Source organism: Ranitomeya variabilis, chromosome 4 (assembly GCF_051348905.1).
Source record: "Ranitomeya variabilis isolate aRanVar5 chromosome 4, aRanVar5.hap1, whole genome shotgun sequence".
Lineage (NCBI taxonomy): Eukaryota > Metazoa > Chordata > Amphibia > Anura > Dendrobatidae > Ranitomeya > Ranitomeya variabilis.
In genome coordinates this window covers 614,942,980-614,969,655 of record NC_135235.1, presented here as the reverse complement: position 1 = coordinate 614,969,655, position 26,676 = coordinate 614,942,980, and the positions used below count along the sequence as shown (strand labels likewise).

Sequence of the window (26,676 nt, the reverse complement as noted above, 5' to 3'; positions counted from 1 at the left end):
GATAACGATAATTACTACACAAAGAATTTGCCAGGGAAAGTAAATTCCCTATCAGGATACACTTACTTTTTTAGGGTTTTTGCCCTCAATAGATGGTGCCATTTCATGACTTTCTCTCTCATTTATTGCTTCGGAGGCTATCATATTTATGTTTTGAGCAGAGATTCTTTTTTTTTCCGTTCGTGGCATTTTGTGACCTTAAATAGCTAGTAGTACCTCTTGCTTGCAAACTAGACTATTTACATGAAAATAGAATGGACTTTTCTATTCTCGAATCTTGGATCTTAAGCCTACTGAGCCACGCTAATGCGCTAAAGCCGAAATCGTCATTATTCAGTGTGTATCAAAATATTCATCAAATTGCCAGTGTTTGATAATGAAATCTTACAGCCTGTCATTGTCAGACAGGAGTTCTTGTGTGGTAAAGCCGTCAACGAGGGTAAATGTATCTTGCTCTCATTGCAAGAATTAAAGGGCCAGGAAGAGGTCAACATCCATATAAGTGAGGGGGTCGGAGGTCAGCAATTAACACGGAGCTTCCTATTCTGCTGTCATTCAACGGAATGGAAAAATCCTAATGTTTTCGGCAACCACAATAATTGGAAAGTCATCAACGTTGATTTCCGTTTATTTCCTCTCTTCACACTCGTCAGGACTACTGATCGGTCGACTTGGGCGTTACGAGTTTAAGCAATTTCTAATGGATAGATGATGTGGATATTCTTGTGTAAGGACAGCAATATAGGGGATGCAGGTCTTTAATGATATTCTACATTCTTATGTGCAAAAGTGATGGTCTTAAGAAGTAGTGCCTAGATATACTGAAACAACAAGTCACGCTTGCTAGGCTCTTTTACAATATTTTGTGTGGTCGAATTTTTATAAATACAAATATATTATTGCTGGGTTTAATAGTTGTAAAGTTTTTTACAAGTATATTTACAAATTTAGCATGTGAAAGTAACATTTAAAGGGTTTTCAAGGCTTAGCATGAGCAAGGCAAGCTTCCATATTGGACCCTGTCACTCAATTCATACTGCCCTCTTGAATCGGAGCCTGGCTTCACGATTGCAGACAAGTATATATTTTTCTGAAATGCTCCATAGAAAACCTAGTTTGAAGAGCTGTCTCGGGAACTATAGGGAGAAACCTGACTAGTCCAGAACAGACCAATAGACAGCTTCTCCCTGCTCCACTCCTGATCATTGACAGCTCTACACACATGGGAAAGACAATCAGCTGGGTCTCTCCCTGTAGCCCCTGGTCCACTTTTCAAACTATATTTTCTCAGCAATGTCAGAGCCATACAACTAAAGGTACCTTCACACTAAACGATATCGCTAGCGATCCGTGACGTTGCAGCGTCCTGGATAGCGATATCGTTGTGTTTGACACGCAGCAGCGATCAGGATCCTGCTGTGATATCGCTGGTCGTTGAACAAAGTTCAGAACTTTATTTGGTCGTCAGATCGGCGTGTATCGTCGTGTTTGACACCAAAAGCAACGATACCAGCGATGTTTTACACTGGTAACCAGGGTAAACATCGGGTTACTAAGCGCAGGGCCGCGCTTAGTAACCCGATGTTTACCCTGGTTACCAGTGTAAAATGTAAAAAAACAAACAGTACATACTCACCTTCGCATCCCCCGGCGTCCGCTTCCCACACTGACTGAGCGCCGTAAAGTGAAAGTGAAAGTACAGCACAGCGGTGACGTCACCGCTCTGCTGTTAGGGCCGGCGCTCAGTCAGTGCAGGAAGCGGACGCCGGGGGACGCGAATGTAAGTATGTACTGTTTGGTTTTTTTTACATTTTACGCTGGTAACCAGGGTAAACATCGGGTTACTAAGCGCGGCCCTGCGCTTAGTAACCCGATGTTTACCCTGGTTACCCGGGGACCTCGGCATCGTTGGTCGCTGGAGAGCTCTCTGTGTGACAGCTCTCCAGCGATCAAACAGCGACGCTGCAGCGATCGGCATCGTTGTCGCTATCGCTGCAGCGTCGCTTAATGTGAAGGTACCTTAAGTTAGTGATTGGCCTGGACCCACACACCCTAGATAGTGGTTGGCCAAGCTAATCTTTGCTCAACTATCTCTTCCAACTCCCTCATACAGAAGCAGAAACAGGCTCTGCTGATTTTTCTTGGGTTTTCAATGGTAAGAATGGAGGAAACCACTGCCAGACATCTCATATTCCCAAGGGAAACAAAAGGATTGCTGTAGGTTGATTACTCTTTTCCCCTATACCATCTGTCAGAGGCACCCATACACATTGGATGAACAACAGGTCCCACAAAAACGGTGGGATAGAATGACTTTAATGTGTATGGGTGTCCAAAGTTGGGGTATCACAAATTTGCCCACTACCCACAGTCTCCTAAATTTTCCGTATTATTGTGGGATGGACAGTCATTCATATTTTATTATTTTACGATCTCAAGCCATGGAGACTTGATCGATGAACGATCTCTAGATCAATCTTGTGCAAGCCTAGATAGGTCCACCAGGGTCTTCTCCATCTTTGCCTTGATAGTATGAAGCCATTGGGTTGCTGGTCTTCCTCTTCACCTTGTTCCTTCTATTCTTCCGACCATGACGTCCTTCTCCAGTGATTTCTCTCTTTGTATTATGTGTCCAGAGTAGGCAAGTCATAGCTTGGTGATTCTTGCTGCGAGTGACATGTCTGGCTTGATTTGTTTGTTCTTCTTGCCATTCATGGTATTGATAACATCCTTCTCCAGCACCACATTTAGAAGGTGTCGATTATTCAGTTATCCCCTTTTTGTGACCAATAATTAGCATTCTTATGCAGTTCTCAATATAAGACCATTATCTGTAGTAGAGTCCATTGGGTACGAACTTCTGGAGAATTTTTTCTTTCAAAGTTTTAGTTCATGCCATATATGATTACTACTAGATACAGTATCTACATTTTATATTTGTTCTTTGAGATTTGTATTGATGTAACCTTACAAAGTCAAGATCGATTAGCTGGTTTTATAGAATCCTGGTAAATTTGCTATACTATACCTGGACACCTACTTTATCCATAACCCCAAGACTCTCAGCATGCTAAATAGTGGAGCCTAGCAGTTAATAAATTCCTGTTCCTGCATTCTCCTATAGTCTCCTCCATTATGGGCATCTCATCATGTCCTATTCACCAGAAACCCTTCATTTACATATTAATAGGATGGTGCTGACAGTCCAGCCTGGCCTTAGTGCCACAGACATAGACAATGATAAAGCGTTAACTCTTTACTGTGACTAGATGATTAAAGGGCTTGTCTGGTATAGAAAATTAGGAGTTGATAGAAGAAAGTATCCCATTCAGCACCCTCGTCTATTAGCTGGAGTGAAGAGCAGCTACCAAGAATGTCATATTCTTTGGAGGACCCGGCACAACTATGCCGTATACTATATGGACATTCCATTGATTTAAAGTGGCACTGTGTAATTCCTAATTTCCCCTGTGGGGGCACTGCAGGGGAATTTAATGCATAGTGATGGGTTTTTGACAAATTACTGCTAATTGATGCGAGGTCGAAGGTTGGGTTTACACATGTACATTACATTTTTGTTAGGTCGAAACAAATAATTTACTAATAATTTGCTATTAGGGCCATCCATCAGATTCTGCATCTGATCTATTCATTTCCATCTTTTTCTCTAATATTCGGTTTTTAGTCCATGTTGAAAGTGGCTGATTTTAGATTGCATTTCTTTTTTCATCTTTTTTATTTCTTGTTCATTTTCTTAAAAGAAACAGTTAAATAAAGTTTTGATAACTTTGAAAACTGAGTCATGGCTTTCATTAAAATCTATGCTCGAAATCCACCATATTAGTGAATATGAATATGAAGGAGTTTTTGAAAGCGGGAACAGGAGCTTAACCCCTTTCACACACCACAGGCGCCGGCTGTGTTGTGCAGCTGACATCCGACCATAACTGTCGTGGATGAGGAAATTAAGTACTGCAGCTTACCGTACAAGTGATCAGGCGATCACGTGGTCAAGTCCTTTAGTGAGAATAAAAAAATGTAAAAAAAATGTAACACTTACATACTGTATATATAAAAATATATAATATGATGACATAATTATAAAATTATGGCTCTTAGAAAAAGAGGAGAAAAAATCAAAAGCGCAAAAAGTCGAGAAGTGAAGGGGTTAATCGAACTGATTTGCAAAGCCAAACACAACCCATGGACAAGTGAGGCTCTGTTTCTGCCATGTTTTTCAAGTTCTAGACAGCCAATGCTATTGCAACGTGACAGAAAGCGATTACCTGATGCTTGTTTTCACAGGGAGGTGGCGCTAAAGAACAGCCCCATGCAATATGTGAGACAGATGGATGCTGGGAAGTGTCATATGGTCATCGCGGTGGCGGAGCACGACTCTCCGGAGTTCCACAGGCAGTCACAGCAATATTTCCAGGTGAGGATGGTCACAGGAGTTGGATATGGGAGCCCTGAAATGACCAACATCAATGTGGGAGGTGAATAAAGAAAAAATGGCTCTGCATTAAACATGGCAGTATTCACTTAGTCAGAGCTGCAGTACCGGACACCGCCTGTGTGTCAATGGTGGCGCTGTTTATTTTGCATTAGGGCCCAGAGGTTTCTGCTGCAGACTCTGATTGGGAAACCTGCAGAGATACGATGCAATGAGCTACAGCCGGACGTATCGCTGCATTCCGGAATATTGGAAAGCGGACTTAACCACTTCCTCTCCCCCATCAGAGCCTGAAGGCATCGGGCCTTGCGTCTCCTATGTTCTTGTAGATGGGACCGATCACTTTGACTTCAGAGAACTTTGGAGACAATTTTTTTATGTATGTATTTTGGATAAAAATCATAGCAGGCTGACTGACAGCTTCTCAGTTACCTCGTTCTGCAGCCAGCAATAGACAGAGCAACATAGTGACTATAAGGGCTCCTACTCACTTGTGCGAGACTTGGATGAGTCTCGCACTGCAACACCCGGCGCTGCTGCCGGCACAGAGGAGCGGAGTGTGCGGCTCCATGTATTCCTATGCGGCCGCACGCTCCGATCTGAGTGCCGGCAGCAGAGCCGGGTTTTAATCATGCGAGACTCATCCGAGTTGCTCGCAAGTGAGTAGGAGCCCTAAGAGGCAAAACCTGCAAAATTTGTAATGAAACCCAATTGCAAAAATGATTTTTAGCCTCAATTACATGCATTTAAATGAAAAAAAGTCCTCAAAAAGTTCTATCTACCGGATTCCTGCATTGGACGCCAGTATAAGAAGTCACTTAGTGTTTTTCTGCTGTCGGACGGCAGTCCGGTCTCCAACTGTTACAGATAAGTAAGGCACGATGCTTTCATGGAGATTTGCAGGAGCGGCAGGAGGTTGGCGGGACTTATGAAGGAGAGTAATCCGGAGAGATCAGCGCTACAAGGGACGGAACAGCTGATGCATTTACCTGCAGTGTGCAGAGAATTAAAGGGAATCTGTCATGTCTGCTAATAAAAAGGTATATATCCGTCATGGAGTATTAAGATGTTAAAGGGATTTTCCTTGAACTTTTGCTCACCTTCCCTGTGTCCAGCGCTGCCTCTAACCACTGCTTTGGACTCTATTTCTCGTCTTCAGAGATGACATCACCTCAACAGCGCTGCAGCCAATCACTGACCTTAGCAGGCCTGTCGATGTAAACGTCATCAACCACTGAGCTCAGTGATTTCCTTTAGGGCTGCTATCTATTATGCTCACTTATATAGCGCCATTAATTCCACAGCACTTTACAGACATTATCATCACTGTCCCCATTGGGGCTCAAAATTGATATCCCCCATCAGTATGTCTTTAGGGTGTGGGAGGAACCAGGAGAACCCGGAGGAAACCACACAAACTGTTGATGTGACATCACCACTGCAGCCAATCAAGACCAGACAGCAGTGAAAGGCAGTGCAGGACCAAGGAGGGGGAGGAAAAGCCTGATTTTTGTTTTTATTTTGCTATGCTTTCCAGAGTCTTTGGACCAATAATCTTCAAAAGTAGACAATCCCTTTAACAAATCCCCTTGAGTTTTTCTCCTGCTATAGTCAGACATAGATTTACACCATTTTTCGCACCATTTATGGCTTTAATATTACGTCTTCACTGATGACCATACACACTTTTATCTACATTTTGGACACCTGGCAAGTGGATAGAAAAAGTGAAGGTTTTGGTGAAATTTCCAACTTTTAGCTCAAATTGCAATTTTTCATGAGACTCTGCAAAATCTAGTGAAAACTGATTCATAAATATTAGCCAACGTGTGCAGAATTTAGAAAATTGAATTTATCAGGGCTTTAAAAATATTTATTGCATATTGCGATCAGTGATGATCGTAGTGGTCAGATCCCCACCGGCGCACGGATCAAGGGATCCTCGGTGTCGGTTCTCACATGAGTGATCACTCTCTACAGAGGTGAATATAGAAGCAGTCACAAGAATATGTAACGCCTTAGTCTCAGGATCCTTGTGTCTAGGTGGGTCCTTCTCATTTCGGGAAGAATAACCTGCATGGGTACCATGGTTTGTCGTTGTCCTTTTATCTTGTGCCACAAGGGAATTTGTCCGAGCCGGGCTAAATACATGTCCAGGAGCTCCTTGACTTTGGTTACTCTTAGGTTTGAATAACTTTTTCATGTACGGTAGGATATTCCTATATTGTGTCCATGAGGCTTGTAGTTCTCCATCGTCTGACCTCTATATAGTAGAACCTCTTTTAGAAGTCCTTTTTTCTGTTTTTGGCCTCATTTTGGTTTTCTTGAAGGAATCGGGAACTGTCCACCATGTCGGCAGCTCTCTGACACCCTGGGAAGGGAACATATAAAAGGTGCCTATTTTATAGCACCCAAAGCTTTGTATTTAATTTTGTGCACATTATCCCGTCCCGCTCTCTTGGGATTAGCCGTTTTAATCCTTGCAATATAAACTGAAGATAAAAATTGTCTTTCAAACTTTCACCTGCCCCTCCCTCCTGTCTATCTCCCTAATCTTCCTCCCATTAAGTATGAAGGAGTCGGGGCATTAGCTTCTGTGTGAACTTAACTCTGAAGGAAGATGATGTTTATTAGTCACCCCTGACATTGGGAGGATGGCTTCTCTAACCGAAAAGTCCCAACCTGCACAAGACGTCTTTGCCTCGCAGTGGGATTCTTCCCATGTTTTCCAGAAAGGAGATAACATCATAGGAAAATAATATTTGTTATTTAGCAACATCTTTTTTTTCCAACACCAAGTGCGTCAGCATAGGTGAACTACCCAAATTAGTCATCAATAGAGGACGTTCGTTACTGGGCAGAGCCTGTTTGGGTATTTCGGAGGGATGGGAGGTTAAGGAAGCTATCCAACCCCTATAGCAGAGTATCTTCCATGGTGATGAGGGATCCACCTTGTTAACATCCTACATGCCCAAATACCATTTCCATCGACTTTTTTTGTCGGCGACTGTCGTAAGACCCCATACACATCGCTAGAATTCCAGGGTTTGGATGACTCTCATCTCATGTATAGTGGCCAACTTTAAGAAGAAGTAATAGATCTAAATTGTTCTAATTATTCATGGCGGGAAAGGTCTATTATATGGGGCTGTTTACTTTGATGTCGGGGGGATAAAATACCCAGAAACCCAACTGACCAACTAGAACAGCACAGCTCAATACACTGATACATGGTTGTTCTTGAGTACTATGGCTCAGCACCTATTCATGGCAACAAGACCTGAACTGCGTGCATGAAGGGGGCTGGCTGACTGCTTGAAATAGCTAAACCAGAACCTTTCTTTTTCACAGCCTCCCACTGCAGACTGAGGGGAGAGACTCCCACTGTAGACAGTAGACAGACGTAGGAGGCTCCCGCTGCAGACAGAGGTGAGAGACTCGCAATGCAGACAGAGGGGGAGAAGCTCCCGCTGCAGACAGACAGAGGAGGCACTCACTGCAGACAAAGGCGAGAGGCTCCCACTGCAGACAGAGGGGGAAGGCTCCCACTGCAGACAGAGGGGGAGGCTCCCACTGCAGAGAGAGGGAGGAGGTTCCCACTGCAGACAGAGGGGGAGGTTCCCACTGCAGACAGAGGGGAGAGGCTCCCACTGCAGACAGAGGGGGAAGGTTCCCACTGCAGACAGAGGGGGAAGGTTCCCACTGCAGACAGAGGGGGAAGGTTCCCACTGCAGACAGAGGGGGAGGTTCCCACTGCAGACAGTGGGGAGAGGCTCCCACTGCAGACAGAGGGGCGAGGTTCCCACTGCAGACAGAGGGGGAGGTTCCCAGACAGAGGGAGAGGCTCCCGCTGCAGACAGATGGGGAGGTTCCTGCTGCAGACAGATGGGGAGGTTACCACTGCAGACTGAGGGTAGAGACTCCCACTGTAGACAGTAGACAGACGTAGGAGGCTCCCCCTGCAGACAGAGGTGAGAGACTCACAATGCAGACAGAGGGGGAGAAGCTCCCACTGCAGACAGACATAGGAGGCACTCACAGCAGACAAGGGCGAGAGGCTCCCACTGCAGTCAGAGGGGGGTGGTTCCCACTGCAGACAGAGGGGAAGGTTCCCACTGCAGACAGAGGGGGGGTTCCCACTGCAGACAGAGGGGGAGGTTCCCACTGCAGACAGAGGGGGGAGGTTACCACTGCAGACAGAGGGGGAGGTTCCCACTGCAGACAGAGGGGGGAGGTTCCCATTGCAGACAGAGGGGCGAGGTTCCCATTGCAGACAGAGGAGGGAGGTTCCCATTGCAGACAGAGGGGCGAGGTTCCCACTGCAGACAGAGGGGGAGGTTCCCACTGCAGACAGTGGGGGAGGTTACCCCTGCAGACAGAGAGGAGAGTCTCCTGTTGCAAACAGATGGGGGAGGCTCCTGCTGCAGACAGAGGGGAGAGGTTCCCACTGCAGACAGAGGGGAGAGGTTCCCACTGCAGACAGAGGGGCGAGGTTCCCACTGCAGACAGTGGGGAGAGGCTCCCACTGTAGGCAGACGGGGAGGTTCCCACTGCAGACAGAGGGAGAGGCTCCCGCTGCAGACAGAGGGGGAGGTTACCCCTGCAGACAGAGGGGAGAGTCTCCTGTTGCAAACAGATGGGGGAGGCTCCTGCTGCAGACAGAGGGGGAGGTTCCCACTGCAGACAGAGGGGAGAGGCTCCGACTGTAGACAGAGGGGGAGGCTCCTTCTGCAGAGAGTTGTTATACAGACATACATAGGATAGGGAGAAAGAGCGAGAAGAGAACATGGCTGAGTTCCTCTGAAACAATTACAGTAGATGATTCTTTATATTAACTGTACCTCATTCGATTTTCTAATATGAGACAAAATACGACCAAAGGAAAGAAAGAGATTAGGACATGCTGGATACTTTATATATTTTTCATATTTCCTTTAAAAGTTAGAAATTCTGAAACATTGATTCTAATTGCTCTACAAGCCAATATAAAGGAAAACCAAGAGGTCTGGACGGTCAATCAATTAAAAATAAAAGTCTAGAAGTAATAACCATCCCATTACTACAGACCCCCAGCCTTCACCTCCTTAAATCCAAATGTTTTATTAAAATGGAGCGACTTCACACTGAGATGTTATGGAGAAACAGAGTCTAATACGAGCGACCCAAGAACTCAATACTTTTTTACTTTCATCTTGGATTTCCTCCTGTAAGACGCAGAGTTTTCCCCACTGGATATTTCAATAATGCATGAGGATAAACCATATTTATCGGCACACAGTGAAGGATCCCTGGCGCTCGGCGAGATGAAAGGTAAAATACTTTGGATCCAACAACAAAAAAAAAGAAACACTTTTCCTTGTCGGCCGCAGATTCTTTTTTCCCATGGTGTCGGAAGGAGGAGCAGGGTCGTGTCGCTCCGCTTCATCCCATCATTGCTGTATTGTCGGTGCAGTGTGTGCCGTGTGCCGTGATCTTTATTATCATGCATTTACGGATACTCCCTCCATAGATAGAAATGATCCAGGTTATGTGTGTCAGTAATATCGGGAAAGAAAGCCGTTGGACGTCAGGTATCTAAAGCCTATGGGCACCATATATTGCCATGCCCACTGCTGTGTGCCCAGTCAATGATTTTTGCCCCCCTACTGAATATTCACGATGACAATAGGGCATCCACAATTTTCCAACCATTTTTATTTTCCCCCATATGTCAAATAAATAATGATTAAGCTTTATGAAGAGTCTCGATTGAAAAGAAACATCTTCCCGTTTTGAGTATACAGCTCCTATGCAGTCCAATGTGTGTTACCAGTAAGTACACTGCAGGATGAGACCCAGCGGACATGGTCCAGAGTTTATAAATATGGAGACACATTGGTCTGAATAGAGTATAAACATGGCTGCTTTCATCTAGAAACAGCGCCAGACCTGTTCACAGGTTGTGTGCGGTATTGCAGCTTTGCCTCCTTTACAGCAATGAAGTGGAGTTGTAATACCAAACACAACCCAGATGTCCGGACAAAAGGCAGCCATTTTTTTTTTAGTACTAGAAATAGTCTCATTAGTGACTCATTTTGCTTGTCTCCCCGCCATGCTTTACACTGCAGTTTTACTTGCTTGGCCACACCTTTCAGCCATGAGAACTGTCTAATAGTAATGCAAGACTGCAATATCTACAGCAGCCCCAAGTTCTGTATTAGGGTTGGCAGTCTGCCCGAGCATGCTGGGAGTTGTAGTTCCAGAACAGCTTGATACCGCTTACGTGTAGCATTCGGATGACACGGGCATTATTATATTGTCAGTGTCTGCTAACCATTAATATAAGAGCGAGCATTAAGCTTGGAGCCTTCAGGGGAGTGACAGCTAAAGATGACACCAGCAGGGATGGAGAGGTTATCTGCAGGTGAAGAATTTAACAGCTCACCCCTTCTGCACTGGCTGCGCTCTCCTCTCTGCCTCCCTCCTCTCCTCCAAGAGCCTAAGTAAGACGGGCAGGCCCTGAATCTCTGCACAGAGCACTTCAGCTTTCAGTCAAACTCCAGCTGTCAAGAGAATCATTAAGTGGCTGGTAAAAACTTGTTCCACTAAGTTTGTTCCTTCCTCGCCTGCAGCATCTGCTCGTCAAGTCTCCAGCCAAAAAACAACTTCCTACTAGCTTGTCACAAGTAGAAGAATGAAAGAAAGAAGATGATCCGGGTGTCACTGTGTCCTGCGGCCGTCCGGTAACCGCCTGGGGACCAAATAAACTCTCAGCGCCCCAGAGGAGGGGTCCTACACTTATACTTACATGCATTTGGCTTATGAAGACAAGTAGTACTGCAACCGATGACCTATAGATATCGCCACCGGCCAGCCCCCTGATCCAGAATTTGGTGGTTGATGTACTGCACTTTCAGTGGGCGCTCTGTGCAGCCATTGAATTAGGACTTCTGCAAATTCTTCCTTTACAATATAGAACTCCACCTGTCAGCAAGGGTTAACTATTGAGCTTTAGAGCAGAATCTACACAGTTTGAAATCCTCCTTTTTCGACACACTTCCAACATCCGTGTACTCATCCAATGACACTGCCATCAGTCCTGCTGAGACCAATAGTTCCACATAGGTTCACTGCCAACAATACACTCACAAGTTTCCAAGAGTAAGTTAAATACACAAAAAAAAATAATTTGTCAAACATGCGACACATCAGCTTCTACCTGAACCTGGGTTTCGCCTGTTCGCTTCTTCCTGGGGTTTCCTGCAGATTCTGCTCTAAAGATCAAACTGCATCCACTATCCTATCCTGAGATGTTTTGGGCTAAAATATACACTCACCGGCCACTTTATTAGGTACACCTGTCCAACTTCTTGTTAACACTTAATTTCTAATCAGCCAATCACATGGCGGCAACTCAGTGCATTTAGGCATGTAGACATGGTCAAGACAATCTCCTGCAGTTCAAACCGAGCATCAGTATGGGGAAGAAAGGTGATTTGAGTGCCTTTGAACGTGGCATGGTTGTTGGTGCCAGAAGGGCTGGTCTGAGTATTTCAGAAACTGCTGATCTACTGGGATTTTCACGCACAACCATCTCTAGGGTTTACAGAGAATGGTCCGAAAAAGAAAAAAAATCCAGTGAGCGGCAGTTCTGTGGGCGGAAATGCCTTGTTGATGCCAGAGGTCAGAGGAGAATGGGCAGACTGGTTCGAGCTGATAGAAAGGCAACAGTGACTCAAATCGCCACCCGTTACAACCAAGGTAGGCCTAAGAGCATCTCTGAACGCACAGTGCGTCGAACTTTGAGGCAGATGGGCTACAGCAGCAGAAGACCACACCGGGTACCACTCCTTTCAGCTAAGAACAGGAAACTGAGGCTACAATTTGTACAAGCTCATCGAAATTGGACAGTAGAAGATTGGAAAAACGTTGCTTGGTCTGATGAGTCTCGATTTCTGCTGCGACATTCGGATGGTAGGGTCAGAATTTGGCGTAAACAACATGAAAGCATGGATCCATCCTGCCTTGTATGGAGCATCTTTGGGATGTGCAGCTGACAAATCTGCGGCAACTGTGTGATGCCATCATGTCAATATGGACCAAAATCTCTGAGGAATGCTTCCAGCACCTTGTTGAATCTATGCCACGAAGAATTGAGGCAGCTCTGAAGGCAAAAGGGGGTCCAACCCGTTACTAGCATGGTGTACCTAATAAAGTGGCCGGTGAGTGTATATAGGAGAGACAAGTTTAAATCTGAATTCTCATTAATATAGCCCTGGCTTGTACAGTACATCATTCTAAACGTAATAATATTTATAGGCCTATCGTCAATTATCCTAAATTATATAGCTGGGGCTTAAGGTTGTCATCTCACGACAGACAATTAATGGCAAATAAACAAGATATGCCTTAAAAAGTTACTCTTAAAATAGTAGGTTATCCCCTTTCCTAAGGATAAAGGATAATTTAATTTGATCTCTGGGGGTCCAAATGTGATCCCAGGGATCCGGAACATGAGGCTTTTCACCTTGAATGGAGCAGAAGTGCACATGCTCCTGCTCTGCTCCATTCATTGTCTATGAGACTGCGAGAAATTGCTGAGTGCTGTGCTTGTCTTTCTCCGGTTGTCCCATGCAGAATGAATGGAGTGGAGGCCTAGCAGGCACAATTGTGCTCCATTCAGGAGGAGGCTCTACAAAGGTCATGTTCCGGGTTCAAGTGCAAATTCAGACCACAGTTCTCACGACTGGGACATTCAGCCATGATGAATTAATTATCCCCTATCCTTTGGCTTGGAGATAACTTACTATGATGGGAATAGCCCAAAAACATTGGTCCCACCTATCTCCATCACAGCTCTTGCACTTGCCTAGCTATTTTGAGAATGACCACAGCAGTGAATGGAGAAAGCCCCCACATGCATCATGACCAAGGGGCAGACATTTCATTGGGGCAACCTGTGTGGCCGCACAGGGGCCCAAGAGGTAAGGGGGGGGGCAAGGGGGGGGCAAGGGGGGGGGGCATTTCTACCGCCAAAGCAGGTGCAGGAGTCCTTGGGCTGCACAGGGCCCATATATTGTTCTTGAACAGGGGCCCTTTTCTGTCTGTGTCCGCCAGTGTCATGACCCCGCCTCTTACTGCGGTCAGCGTGGATAAAAGGACCCACATTCTAAAGAGGGATAGTTGCACATATTCGACATTTTTGGCAGGACATGGTGATATGCCATAAATGTCCATCATGACCATGACCCCTTTCATCATCGCTTCATAAATGGCCAGTTGACGTTGGGGGCTCGTGTTGGAGATGGTGTGCACTTTCCATCCAGATTTAAGGGCTGGTATTTTTATTCAGATTACAGTAGTAGCAAAGTGGATGAGGTTTCATCATATTTTCAGCCATGCACTGCCGAAAAAAATCGGTGAATTTATAGTGTGAATTTTTACCATGAATGCAAAATCCTCTATAAATCCACATGTAAATTTGCAACAACTTCTCAAAACCTTGTAGATTTTGCTGTGGATTTGAAACAATAAAATCCACCGTGAAGAGGAGATAGTACTTTAATGATCGGTACTTCCGTTTAGAAAGGGCACGAGGATCAGGGGGCAGTAGGGGTCCGATTTGGCCTTTCGCATATTGCACACATCTGAAGACCCTGTTCGAGTCACATCGCCTGACTGTTGCCCAATTTTGTTCTGTTTATTATACATTTCAAGCTTTTTCTCCATCAATTAATCTCTTTTCGCAAGACCTAATGCCCTCATGTCATTGTCCATTGCTACCTCCAGGAAGATGAGGAAAGCGGTTCTGTCTCCGGCGGACATCTTGTCACACTAGACCTAAAGGTGGAGGTGATGCAGGTGAGGTGGCATTACCTCTACAAAGCATGAAATAAGTGCATCTGTAATAAGCGAGGTGTTGGTGACCTCGTCACCCGGCTTTGTGTTGACACGTTTCTCAGAGGAACACTGCAATCAAGACAAGTTCATTACCTGTTCCCCTCCCCCCTCCTCAGGATGATGATTGGTGTTTGTTCCCAGACACAACTGAATCGGGGAAACAGGATTAGGCAGGTTCAGAGGGTTTCGCATTACTCACTTTACCTTTTGTAACTTTTTTTTTTTTCCCAGCACGTAGCTGAAGTGCAGGGTGGGGGTTGCGCTTTGACAATTCCAGGTTACAAGTTTGTGTCCCTGCAACAAGCCACTTCTGAGCTATTGAGTTACTTTCTGAAACCATTTCAGCTCTAATGTAAACTCAGGTACACTCGTCTCTGGAAGAGATTCACATTCTGGGAACAGCCCACACTTCAAGCTACTTCTCCTAATGGCCCTCTCTCTTCTAACATAAACTTTTTTTTTTTCAAGAGTTCATAGAAAGTTACAAAAAGGAAACAACTTTTTCTCGATATAATGAGAGACTTCGTTCTTTTTTAATCATCAAAATAAATGTATCGCAGTAAATGCAATATGTTTGCTCACCATAAGGGCAGGTGCAGGCAAGTGTATTTTCGACCTATATGCGTTCTGACAAAACATTGAATTGCATTTGAATCAATGTTATTCTATGGGGCCGTACACATCTCCGAATTTGATACAATATTCAGATTGCAATCAGCCATGCAAGTCAAGGAGTGTATGGCAAATATCAGACTGCTCGCGGACGGCATCTGAAAGTGTAACATTCATCACTGCTCACTCTACAGTTATAGAAGTCAAGCGGTGGAAGGTCTACTGTACATACATCACATAAGAGATACTGAGACTGCTGTCTATACATCACATAGGAGACATTCAGCCTGCTGTATATACATCACATAGGAGATATTGAGCCTGTTGTATATACATCATATAGCATACACTGAGACTGCTGTGTATGCAAGACATAGGAGACATAGAGACTGCTGTATATACATCACATAGGAAACACTGAGACAGCTGTATATACATCAAATAGGAGACACCAATATTGTTGTATATACAACACTTAGGATACACTGAGACTGCTGTATACATTACATAGGATACACTGAGACTGCTGTATACACTACATAGGAGACAATGGTGCTGATGCATACATTACATAGGAGACAGTGGGGCTGGTGGATACATTGCATAGTAGATAGTGTGGCTGGTGTATACATTACATAGGAGATAGTGGGGCTGCTGCATACATCACATAGGAGACAGTGGGGTTGGTGCATATATTACATAGGAGACAGTGGGGCTGGTGCATATACATTACATAAGAGACAGTGGAGCTGGTGCATATACATTACATTGGCCAGTTTCAGGACGTAATCCTTTATCATTAAGTCCTTTAATTGTAAAGTTGTTTTCATAAGCACTTGCTGTTTTACCCTTTAAATAACATGGGCCAATTCCTCCTGCACATATAAACACCTGGTGACGGGCACAAGGGGGCATTCTTTGCGTCTGGAGGAGAGAAGGTTTTTCCACCAAAATAGAAGAGGATTCTTTACTGTTAGGGCAGTGAGAATCTGGAATTGCTTGCCTGAGGAGGTGGTGATGGCGAACTCAGTTGAGGGGTTCAAGAGAGGCCTGGATGTCTTCCTGGAGCAGAACAATATTGTATCATACAATTATTAGGTTCTGTAGAAGGACGTAGATCTGGGGATTTATTATGATGGAATATAGGCTGAACTGGATGGACAAATGTCTTTTTTCGGCCTTACTAACTATGTAACTATGTAACTATGTAACCTGCTGGCAATGGCAGGTGGGTGCCGTGTATGTTTACTTGTTTAATTGCTTCTGCTTATATTGAAAGTAATTCTGATATTAATATTACATTTTCAACAATTAGATGATTATATGATTCATAAGTAATATTGGACGACAGTGCAGACACAAAAGGAGTGTCACCACTGAATTTTGATTGTTAAAGTACCAAAACTGCTAGGAAGTTGCACATAGGGTTATCCTATTTTTTACTATTTACTTTTATCTAGTTTACTTAATCAGTATAGTACTTTACTCAAATGTCAGGCATTTTTAAAAAATAAAAAATAGCATTTAACTGTCATTTTAGAGCATCCCCATAATAGATGTATTAATGGATGCTGAACCCACTAAGTACTAAAATAATTTGTCATCCTCATTTAACCTTAATAGTTAACTATATACTGTGAAACAAGCCTATAAAACTTCCCGCAAATCTGTTAATAACTTGTTATAGGAGACACTTTTCTTCCTAAACATTTCCCGTCGGGCATGCTAGTGATGTGAGTTGAAGAGATGAACCTAATGTTTTTCCTAGATCCTCCTCCCAATTAACATGATGATCCACCCAATCAACTGCTTGAAATCCCGCATCTGCGCATTGACCACTGACGTGGTTCAGTGATCTCATCCCTCATCATGTCATCATACATCTGACAGGTGACCTTTAAACAAATTGGTTATCCTATAGGATCGGACACTCTTGACATGGAGGTTCACTCAGAAATGATGGTTCATTTATCTTCCTGCATATGTAAAAATTGTAAAAGTTTAGGGGTTCAGAAACTGTGGCCACAACTTATTCCTGGTGTCTTTCGACCACATAACTTAGTATTTCCAGCCATAGGTCATTATTTACAGACTTGAATATTTAATTTTTGTAAATTTTTCCCTCTACTGGCTGTATTTCTAACTTTCACTTGTCTCTGAGCTAGTGGGTAGAGATTAGCTACTATAAACAGTACACACAGTCAGGAATTCCTGCTCTCTAGGGACAAGCGGACCCATGGAAGTTCGAGTTTTTTTGGCTTCGACCAAACTTTAGTTTCGGGCAGTGGCGTAGGAAGGGGGGTGCGGGGGGGGGCGGGCCGCCCCGGGCGGCACAATGCCGGGGGCGGCTCCGACCCAGAGAGGAGGAGGAAGAAAAAAAAAAAGAGACGCGGGCCCTTTAAATCTTCGGGCGGCGCCGACCGCCGCCACGACCAGGCCCCCCCCTCCCGGTGCCAGCGCTGGCATTGGGCCCCCCTTTAATACTCACCTCTCCTGGTTCCTGCGGCAGCTGCAGCGTCTTCCGCGCTCTCTGACTCTGCGACGTCTCAGGGCAGAGGGTGCGATGACGTCATCACTGCGCGCTCAGCCTCTCTGTCCTGAGCGTTGCAGAGCCGGAGAGACGCTGAGTTCACGGGACCTGCGCTGGGAACGGGAGAGGTGAGGATTTTATTTTTTTTTTTTTTTATCTTTATGTCTGTCTCAGACAGACTGGGGGCAATATGCTGGAGACAGACTGGGGGCAATATGCTGGAGACAGACTGGGGGCAATATGCTGAAAACAGACTGGGGGCAGATTGCTGGACGCACTGGGGGCAGATTGCTGGACGCACTGGGGGCAGATTGCTGGACGCACTGGGGGCAATGCTGGACGCACTGGGGGCAATGCTGGACGCACTGGGGGCAATGCTGGACGCACTGGGGGCAATGCTGGACACTGGGGTAGATTGCTGGACACACTGGGGGCAATGCTGGACACTGGGGCAGATTGCTGGACACACTGGGGGCAATGCTAGACACTGGGGCAGATTGCTGGACACACTGGGGGCAATGCTGGACACTGGGGCAGATTGCTGGACACACTGGGGGCAATGCTGGACACTGGGGCAGATTGCTGGACACACTGGGGGCAATGCGGGACACTGGGGGATTCTGGACACTGGGGGCAATGCTGGACACTGGGACAGATTGCTGGACACACTGGGGGCAATGCTGGACACTGGGGCAGATTGCTGGACACACTGGGGGCAATGCTGGACATTGGGGCAGATTGCTGGACACACTGGGGGCAATGCTGGACACTGGGGGCAATTCTGGACACGGTGCAATGCTGGACACTGGGGCAGATTGCTGGACGCACTGGGGGCAATGCTGGACACTGGGGCAGATTGCTGGACACACTGGGGGCAATGCTGGACATTGGGGCAGATTGCTGGACACACTGGGGGCAATGCTGGACACTGGGGGCAATGCTGGACACTGGGGCAGATTGCTGGACACACTGGGGGCAATGCTGGACACTGGGGCAGATTGCTGGACACACTGGGGGCAATGCTGGACACTGGGGCACATTGCTGGACACACTGGGGGCAATGCTGGACATTGGGGCAGATTGCTGGACACACTGGGGGCAATGCTGGACACTGGGGGCAATGCTGGACACTGGGGGCAATGCTGGACACTGGGGCAGATTGCTGGACACACTGGGGGCAATGCTGGACACTGGGGCAGATTGCTGGACACACTGGGGGCAATGCTGGACACTGGGGCAGATTGCTGGACACACTGGGGGCAATGCTGGACACTGGGGGCAATGCTGGACACTGGGGCAGATTGCTGGACACACTGGGGGCAATGCTCGACACTGGGGCAGATTGCTGGACACACTGGGGGCAATGCTGGACACTGGGGCAGATTGCTGGACACACTGGGGGCAATGCTGGACACTGGGGCAGATTGCTGGACACACTGGGGGCAATGCTGGACACACTGGGGGCAATGCTGGACACTGGGGGCAATTCTGGACACTGGGGGCAATGCTGGACACTGGGGCAGATTGCTGGACACACTGGGGCAATGCTGGACACTGGGGCAGATTGCTGGACACACTGGGGGCAATGCTGGACACTGGGGCAGATTGCTGGACGCACTGGGGGCAATGCTGGACACTGGGGCAGATTGCTGGACACACTGGGGGCAATGCTGGACATTGGGGCAGATTGCTGGACACACTGGGGGCAATGCTGGACACTGGGGCAGATTGCTGGACACACTGGGGGCAATGCTGGACACTGGGGCAGATTGCTGGACACACTGGGGGCAATGCTGGACACTGGGGCAGATTGCTGGACACACTGGGGGCAATGCTGGACATTGGGGCAGATTGCTGGACACACTGGGGGCAATGCTGGACACTGGGGGCAATGCTGGACACTGGGGGCAATGCTGGACACTGGGGCAGATTGCTGGACACACTGGGGGCAATGCTGGACACTGGGGCAGATTGCTGGACACACTGGGGGCAATGCTGGACACTGGGGCAGATTGCTGGACACACTGGGGGCAATGCTGGACACTGGGGGCAATGCTGGACACTGGGGCAGATTGCTGGACACACTGGGGGCAATGCTCGACACTGGGGCAGATTGCTGGACACACTGGGGGCAATGCTGGACACTGGGGCAGATTGCTGGACACACTGGGGGCAATGCTGGACACTGGGGCAGATTGCTGGACACACTGGGGGCAATGCTGGACACACTGGGGGCAATGCTGGACACTGGGGGCAATTCTGGACACTGGGGGCAATGCTGGACACTGGGGCAGATTGCTGGACACACTGGGGCAATGCTGGACACTGGGGCAGATTGCTGGACACACTGGGGCAATGCTGGACACTGCGCCTGTGCGGCCGCCCTGCTTGTGAATCCCAGCCCCGCACTCTGCATAATGTATAACACACTGTGGGGCTGGGATTACCAAGGTGGGTGGCCGCACAGGCGCAGTCTGCAAGCCTGGCTGTGACGTCAGACGTCCAGAGCTCTCTGCGCCTGCACCAAACAGCAATACACAGCGCAGGCGCCGGATTTCATGGGTAAACAGTGCTGAGGGGGCGGTGCCCGGCGTTGAGTGACGGCAATGGGGGGGGGCGCCAAACTCGGAATCAGCCCGGGCGGCAAAAGCTCTAGCTACGCCAGTGGTTTCGGGTACCAGAACTGTACCTGAATTTGAACCTGAAACCGAACCCCATATAAATCAATGGGGATCCAAACTTTGAAGCTGGAAACTCTCTCTCTTTCTCTCTCTCTTCTTTCTCTCTCTGCCTATCCTATCCGAACTCCGAACTGTAATACGAACTTCCAGGAGAAGTTTGTATTCGGAGTTCGGCACCGGGCACTAGATGTTCGGTATGAACCCCAAACTTTACAGTTGGGTTTGCTCATCTCTACTGCTCTCCTGTCTCTATGTAGTTTACTTGTGCAGAAGCATGAAGGACATTATACAGCAGCACAAAGCAGTGTAGCTGTGAATCCAGTTCTAGGGTGACATAAAACACCCCAAGGTGCTGATGCTTTTTAGTATCTCTCTGCTTTTTCTTCTCCTCCCTTCTTTACAGACTTCGATAGGCAGCTGCAATCTGATCCATCAGTAAAGAGGCATTCCTAGACTTGAACAGGATAGATTTTGGCAGTGTTTAAGAATGAATGCTGAATTCAGGGGGAACTAAGAGAGGTGAAGAAAGAAACTTCTTATATTCGCTTGTCCTATCGATTTATGCAAAGTTTCTGATAGTAACCAGTTGCAGGTCAATCAGTAAGTGATGGCTAGAATCTCAACGTATTGTTTTGTTCAGTATAGAAAGTTTTGAAACTTTGGAAATCACTTTATTAGATTTGTCTTCATTACTGTAAAAAAAATTGCATGTAAGGCTGGTTTCACATTAGCGTTTTGAGGAGCTGCGGAGGGCTGCGGACTTCCTCAGTGAAGCCCCGCCCTCGGCCGCACCTCCGCCGCTAGCTCCACCTACTTCTGCATGCGGCCTGCGTACCTATCTTTAACATTAGGTACGCAGGTCGTGCCGCTGTATGCGGATGCTTCCGCATGTGTCGTTTTGACGATGCGGCGACCAGCGTAGGACTCAGCTTGTAGCAATTTTTTTTTTCTCCACATCGTGAAAACGACGCATGCGGAAGCATCCGCATACAGCCGCACGACCTGCGTACCTAATGTTAAAGATAGGTACGCAGGCCGCATGCAGAAGTAGGCGGAGCTAGCGGCGGAGGTGCGGCCGAGGGACGGGGCTTCATGGAGAAAGTCCGCAGCCCTCCGCAGCTCCTCAAAACGCTAGTGTGAAACTAGCCTTAGAGGCTTCCAAACCCTAGCTTCTACCCAGTCTTTTTGCCTGCTTTCTGCTGCATTGATATCACAACGTACTCCTTTTGGAGAACAGATGATGGCAGTGATGGGTCAGCTCCAGTCTCCTCCACTGAGTGTTGTGCCAGAATAATCTCGTGCAGCAGCTTATCCCCAGAGTTAGTGAGACACGGGTGTGAGCTGACCCATCACTGCCATCATCTGTACTCCAGAGGAGTACGTTCTGATATCAATGCAGCTGTAGGCAAGTAGACTGTGGAAAAGTTGGGGTTTGGAAGCCATTTTCTTACAGAAATGAAGACAGTAAAAGTTGATTTGAAAAGTTTCAGAACTTTCCATGCTTTACAAAATGTAAAAATAAAAAATATATTTTTTTTTTCTTAAGCCGGTATGTTTTTATTAATTAGATGCACACATGCAAATAGATGGGACTCAGGTAGTGCCTGGCATTTTAAGTACACACGGAGCTGTAACAAATGGGGGTTGGCGCTCTTTGCTCTGGGAGAAGCTTTTGTGAGATCTTCCGATAGACTAGCAAACAGCTTTCTTCCTAAGCAGAAAGATTTTGCCCGCTGGGAGGCTGGCATCGGAAATGCTTCTAATCTCTGCCAACCGCAAAGAACTAGTATGTGAGGGCAGAGCTATTATTCATGTGAACAATACATTGTCAACACCTCTTTGTGGCTGCTGCCAATATCTATAATTCTTATTGAACTGGATAAGCTTCGAGGAAAAGACACCCCAGCCTGGGGAACAGGGGTTAGCGCCCAAATCTGAAACGCATGGGCACTCAGCTTCTGAGGATAGCACTTATGTGGCATTATTCACTGCCTCACTTCACATTAAAGCTCATAGAAAAAAATGATGCAAACGGATGCCATAAGGTTTTCTATCAGTTTAGATCAATCAGATTAAATTCAAGTGTCATACATGGTGCCTGTAGTCTGTCCGCCAACACCTGGAGATAGAGGCGGACACAGACAGAAGGGGGCCCCTGTGCAAGAACAGTATAAGGGCCCTTTGCAGTCCAATAATGCATATCGGACAGGAGCCTTTTGCTGCATTGAGATGGAAGAGACCCCCTTTTACCTTTTGGGCCCCTACACAAATACTATTTCCGCCCCTTGCCTAGAGAGATGCTGCATGGAATTTGCTTGCAGCTTCTCTTGCTCTGTATAAATCTCAAAGGGAACAATTTGGTTATTAGGAATATAATGCAAGCATGAAATTGATGGGAGAAAGTTTTGGGGAGTCTCACCTAATCGTGCTAGTTTCTGGTAGTGGTCCCAGCCCCCCAGGTAGTGGTCAGACCCCCAGAAATTGGACACTGATAACGATGGTCTGTTTATTGAGTTACAGTGGTGCAACTTGAAGCTCATGGTCCTCAATGCAGAAGCTCCAACAGAGTTCCTATTATAGCAAATGCTCTTAGTAATGCTCTTTTTCCATAGGTCAAAAGGATTTTTTGGGCCCCTTAAGCTCCAGGGCCCAGGTGCAATTGCAACCCCTGCAACTATTGTAGTTACGCCCCTGTTGAGTTGCCTATATGGAGAAGCACTTAGCAGCAGATTTTGACTGGCCCACAGGAGAGCAGGAGAATCCTCCGGTGGGCCGCCAGTTTCTTATATGAGCAGTACTTGGCACAATATACAATATACTGTACAGATAAAGGCAGCATCTTATTCATTTAACAATCTTCCCTGTTCATTGTTATACACATTTGTGATTGAGGATAATGTCACACTTGCATATAGCTAAAAAGTGGGGTCCTGGAGTTGTTCACTGGTGGACCCTTGGCAGTCCGACATGGCTTGGCAGACACTATGGAGGCATTTGTACTGTTGTGTGGTACGATCTGTTATTGAAGAGTGCCATATCTCAGATCTGTAGGTAAATATTCTTTAAATAGATTGGATATGTGTTGAATGAGCTCTGAGCTGTAGAAAGACAATAATAACAATATATATATATATATATATATATATATATATATATATAAAACACACGAAGCTCGCTCTACCGCAAACTGAATACGAATAGAGAGGATAATAACACACATAGGTGTCACCTCTGTCATCTTCCTATAATAAACTGGAAATTCAAGTTCTCGGTGTTGTAATCTCAGCTTTACATCTCTCTCCGGATAAACTACAAGATGACAATCTTCCGTAGCGATGTGTACATAAGACTATACGTGGCATTCATAATAAACAAGGTTGTATTGCCCCCAATGCATACTAGACTAAAGTAGGCCGATATTGATGGGGATCGTCTGACATGTAAATGGGCTCCCCCGATAGACAATATCGGGGGCAGATAAGCATCCTGCATGTCTGATTTTGGACTAACAATACTTTTGTCCTCTAAGAAAAATCCACCGCTAGAGGAGTCTGGCAGCGGCTTTCTCATAGAGGATGCAGGAGTGCTCACTCTCCGAGGTATCGGCTGGCTGAACTATTGACAGCTATCTAAAGTGTATGGGGGCTTAAGACTGCCTTTACAGTTGGGCCAAAAAATGGTAAAGGAGTATTTGTAAGAACATGTGTTTCAGATCATCAACCAGTCATCATATGACAAACAAACTAAATTTTCATCTACAGATCGTTTATCCAATCTAAAAAAAATATTTTGGCAACTCCCATAACTATGTAAACAGGGACATGCTATGAACAACATGGTGCTGTATGGGGACAGAATGATCGTATTGCCAATCGTTCTGTTCCCATGAATGCTCCTGTGTAATCTATATTCCAGTCCATTAGGGCTCATGAATGGGTGGGAGCAGAGCAGGACCCAGTCCTGACTGTTTTACACCTGCTCACGGAAAGCTACATAGACAAGATGCACAGCTCATGAAGGGGGCCGCACAAAGTACAAGGAACAAAAGAAAAAACAAAGAAGTGGGCTGTCATACTTGTTGGTATATGTATATGTGCAATTCACACTGTGGCCTTGTCTATAGAGAAGAAATGTGAAATTCTAAAGATAGGACCATCCTCATTGGGTACACCTTGTCTTGGTTGGATGGCTTTTCTACTTTTCTGTTCAAAATAGAAGAAAATAACTGGGTGCCTCTAGTAGTCACCTATATTTTAGTCACAGCCAGGGGTGTAACTACAACAGGTGCAGGGGTTGCAATCGCACCCGGGCCCTGGAGCCTGGGGGCCCTAAAAGTCCCTTTGGCCTATAGAAAAAGACTATTGCGCTTAAAGATTTTAAATATTTGGGGGCCCCGTTGGAGCTTTGCCATCGTGGCCCATGAGTTTCAAGTTACGCCACTGGTAACAGCCTTACCTCTGGAGAATTATGACTTTATATTAGTGGTATTTATTGTATAGAAATGTACCAGTGTTCACCAGGACAACCATCTCTCTGCAGCAACGCTATCATTGCTTGTGTGACTGGCACTTTTATTGGTGTGCAGGGCGTGGGATCCTTTGGCATCTGTGCTGCAATCTACAATCTGTCATATTGGCTTTATTATACATCTCCGCTGCCCTTGAGTCAGGACAAGTGTGACTGGGAACTTGTCTCTGCAGTATGCAGTCCACCAACTAGGAATACTAAATCATGTAATACAAACCCATCTTCACTAGGGGAGAGGGAATAGGAGGCATTTTTTTCTTGGTTCTGCTAGAGAAGAAAGAAAATACTGCTGAACACACATCAGAAAAGAAATAAAAGGGGCAACCATTGCCTATAACCAGTTCTCTAATGCACGTTATCTAAATGGCTACGGTACCAAAACCCATGCTGCATTTTGCATTCCTCCATGCCAAGGGTGAGTTTCAACATTGTTGGTCATAGGGTAGAGATAAACTATGTGGTTTGAGATTGACAACTTAAATCAAATCATATCTAGATGTATGCCATCTTCTCTCTTTGTCCTCTGTGGCACTACAAACCTGTAATGCAACATTCACTATAAAAGATTTAACAAAACCCGTCAAAGAATTATCAAATGAGAAGTCTCTGAGGAGGAATGGTTTTACATACTTATACTGTAAGTCATTTATAAATGTCTCTGTACAGAAAAAGTTGTTCCAAAATTGGGCAATGTACTCATCAGAACGTCTTAATTACCACCCTACTTTTTCTTTTAATACTGATCTTTATATCATTTCAAAGTTGTTGGCCCTATACTTACAAACTTGATTTCTAAAGACCAGGTGGGCTTTTTATGCACTGCTATGTGAAAGTGTTAAAGGCTCACCAGGTAAGGTGAATTCTATAATCGTAGGTCAGGGTGAGAAGTATGGATCATAGGCAGCGGTGCAGCGTAGGGTGTCTTGCCAAACGGTACGTGTATCAACAATGACCAGGATAGTAGGTTATGCAGGATGGCAGACAGACAAGTGGAGCAGGAAGCACCAGAAGAAGTGGAGCAAGATATGCGAATACACATGGGCAGAGTAGATTTATACGCAATCTTCTAACTTGCTTGCAAAGACATAGTTACTCAAAGGAAACAATAAACATAGGCAATCCAGCTCTTGCAGCAAGCAAATGATTAATAGCAGATACATATGCATTTAGGACCTTTCAGAAATCATATGATGTATGCTGTCAGGAGCTTATAGCAGGTATATGGTTAACCACAGGATAGCAGTAACGTATTGACAAACTGATAACTTGCTTGCAGAAACAATGGTGTGAACAGCAAGAGTATTAGCAGAGAAGAGTCTGTAACAAGTATTTGTACCAGCAGAGATGAGAGTACAGTAGCATTCAGCTCCTAATGAATCAGGCACCTGACTCCAGCATGCCCCTTCATCTCGATCGGCGTGGCCAGTACACCCTCGTCAAGACTCTATAGCCTATATTCATGAAGACTAGAACATCGGTCTTAAGGTCACTGATTCATTAAGAGATACATGCCTCTTAATGAATCAGGGGCATCTAAAAAGTGGCGTGCTCCAATTAATGATTCTTTCCTCTTTGGGGAGAGACCCTTTCCGAATTGCTTCCTGATAGTCACTGTGGACATAGCACTATATGTTAAACAAGTCCCTTCTTTTGTATTTTGGAAAATTGTAAATTACTTTGATTGAAAACCACTGACATCTATTTGTACTTGTTACTTCTATAAAATGTAAAAAAAACCTTACAATAAAGATTCAATTAAACAGAAGCTTCGCTGGCAATTTTTTGGGTGCAAATGCTGTATACCACATTAATTTTTCTAATAAGAGGCAACATAATGTGTCAAATCTATCCCACAGTGAGCAACACTGTAAAAAATGTGGGGCATCTTTTGACTTGTCACATATCTAAGTTCAAGTGGGATTATTGGGTCTGAGAGAGGAAGCACAAACCCCCCAAGAAACCATAAGAAAGTAACAGAGACCTCAGCCCTGATT

At 45.8% G+C, this 26,676-nt stretch overlaps 1 long non-coding RNA gene across 1 annotated transcript; it reads left to right on the top strand.

Moving 5' to 3' along the window:
• Positions 1-1,758: 1,758 nt before the first annotated feature.
• LOC143766063 (uncharacterized) lies at positions 1,759-26,367 on the top strand. The gene is made up of 3 exons (XR_013213514.1): positions 1,759-1,784; positions 4,306-4,435; positions 25,959-26,367. It is a non-coding gene; the product is annotated as an uncharacterized LOC143766063 (long non-coding RNA).
• The last annotated feature ends 309 nt before the right edge of the window (positions 26,368-26,676 follow it).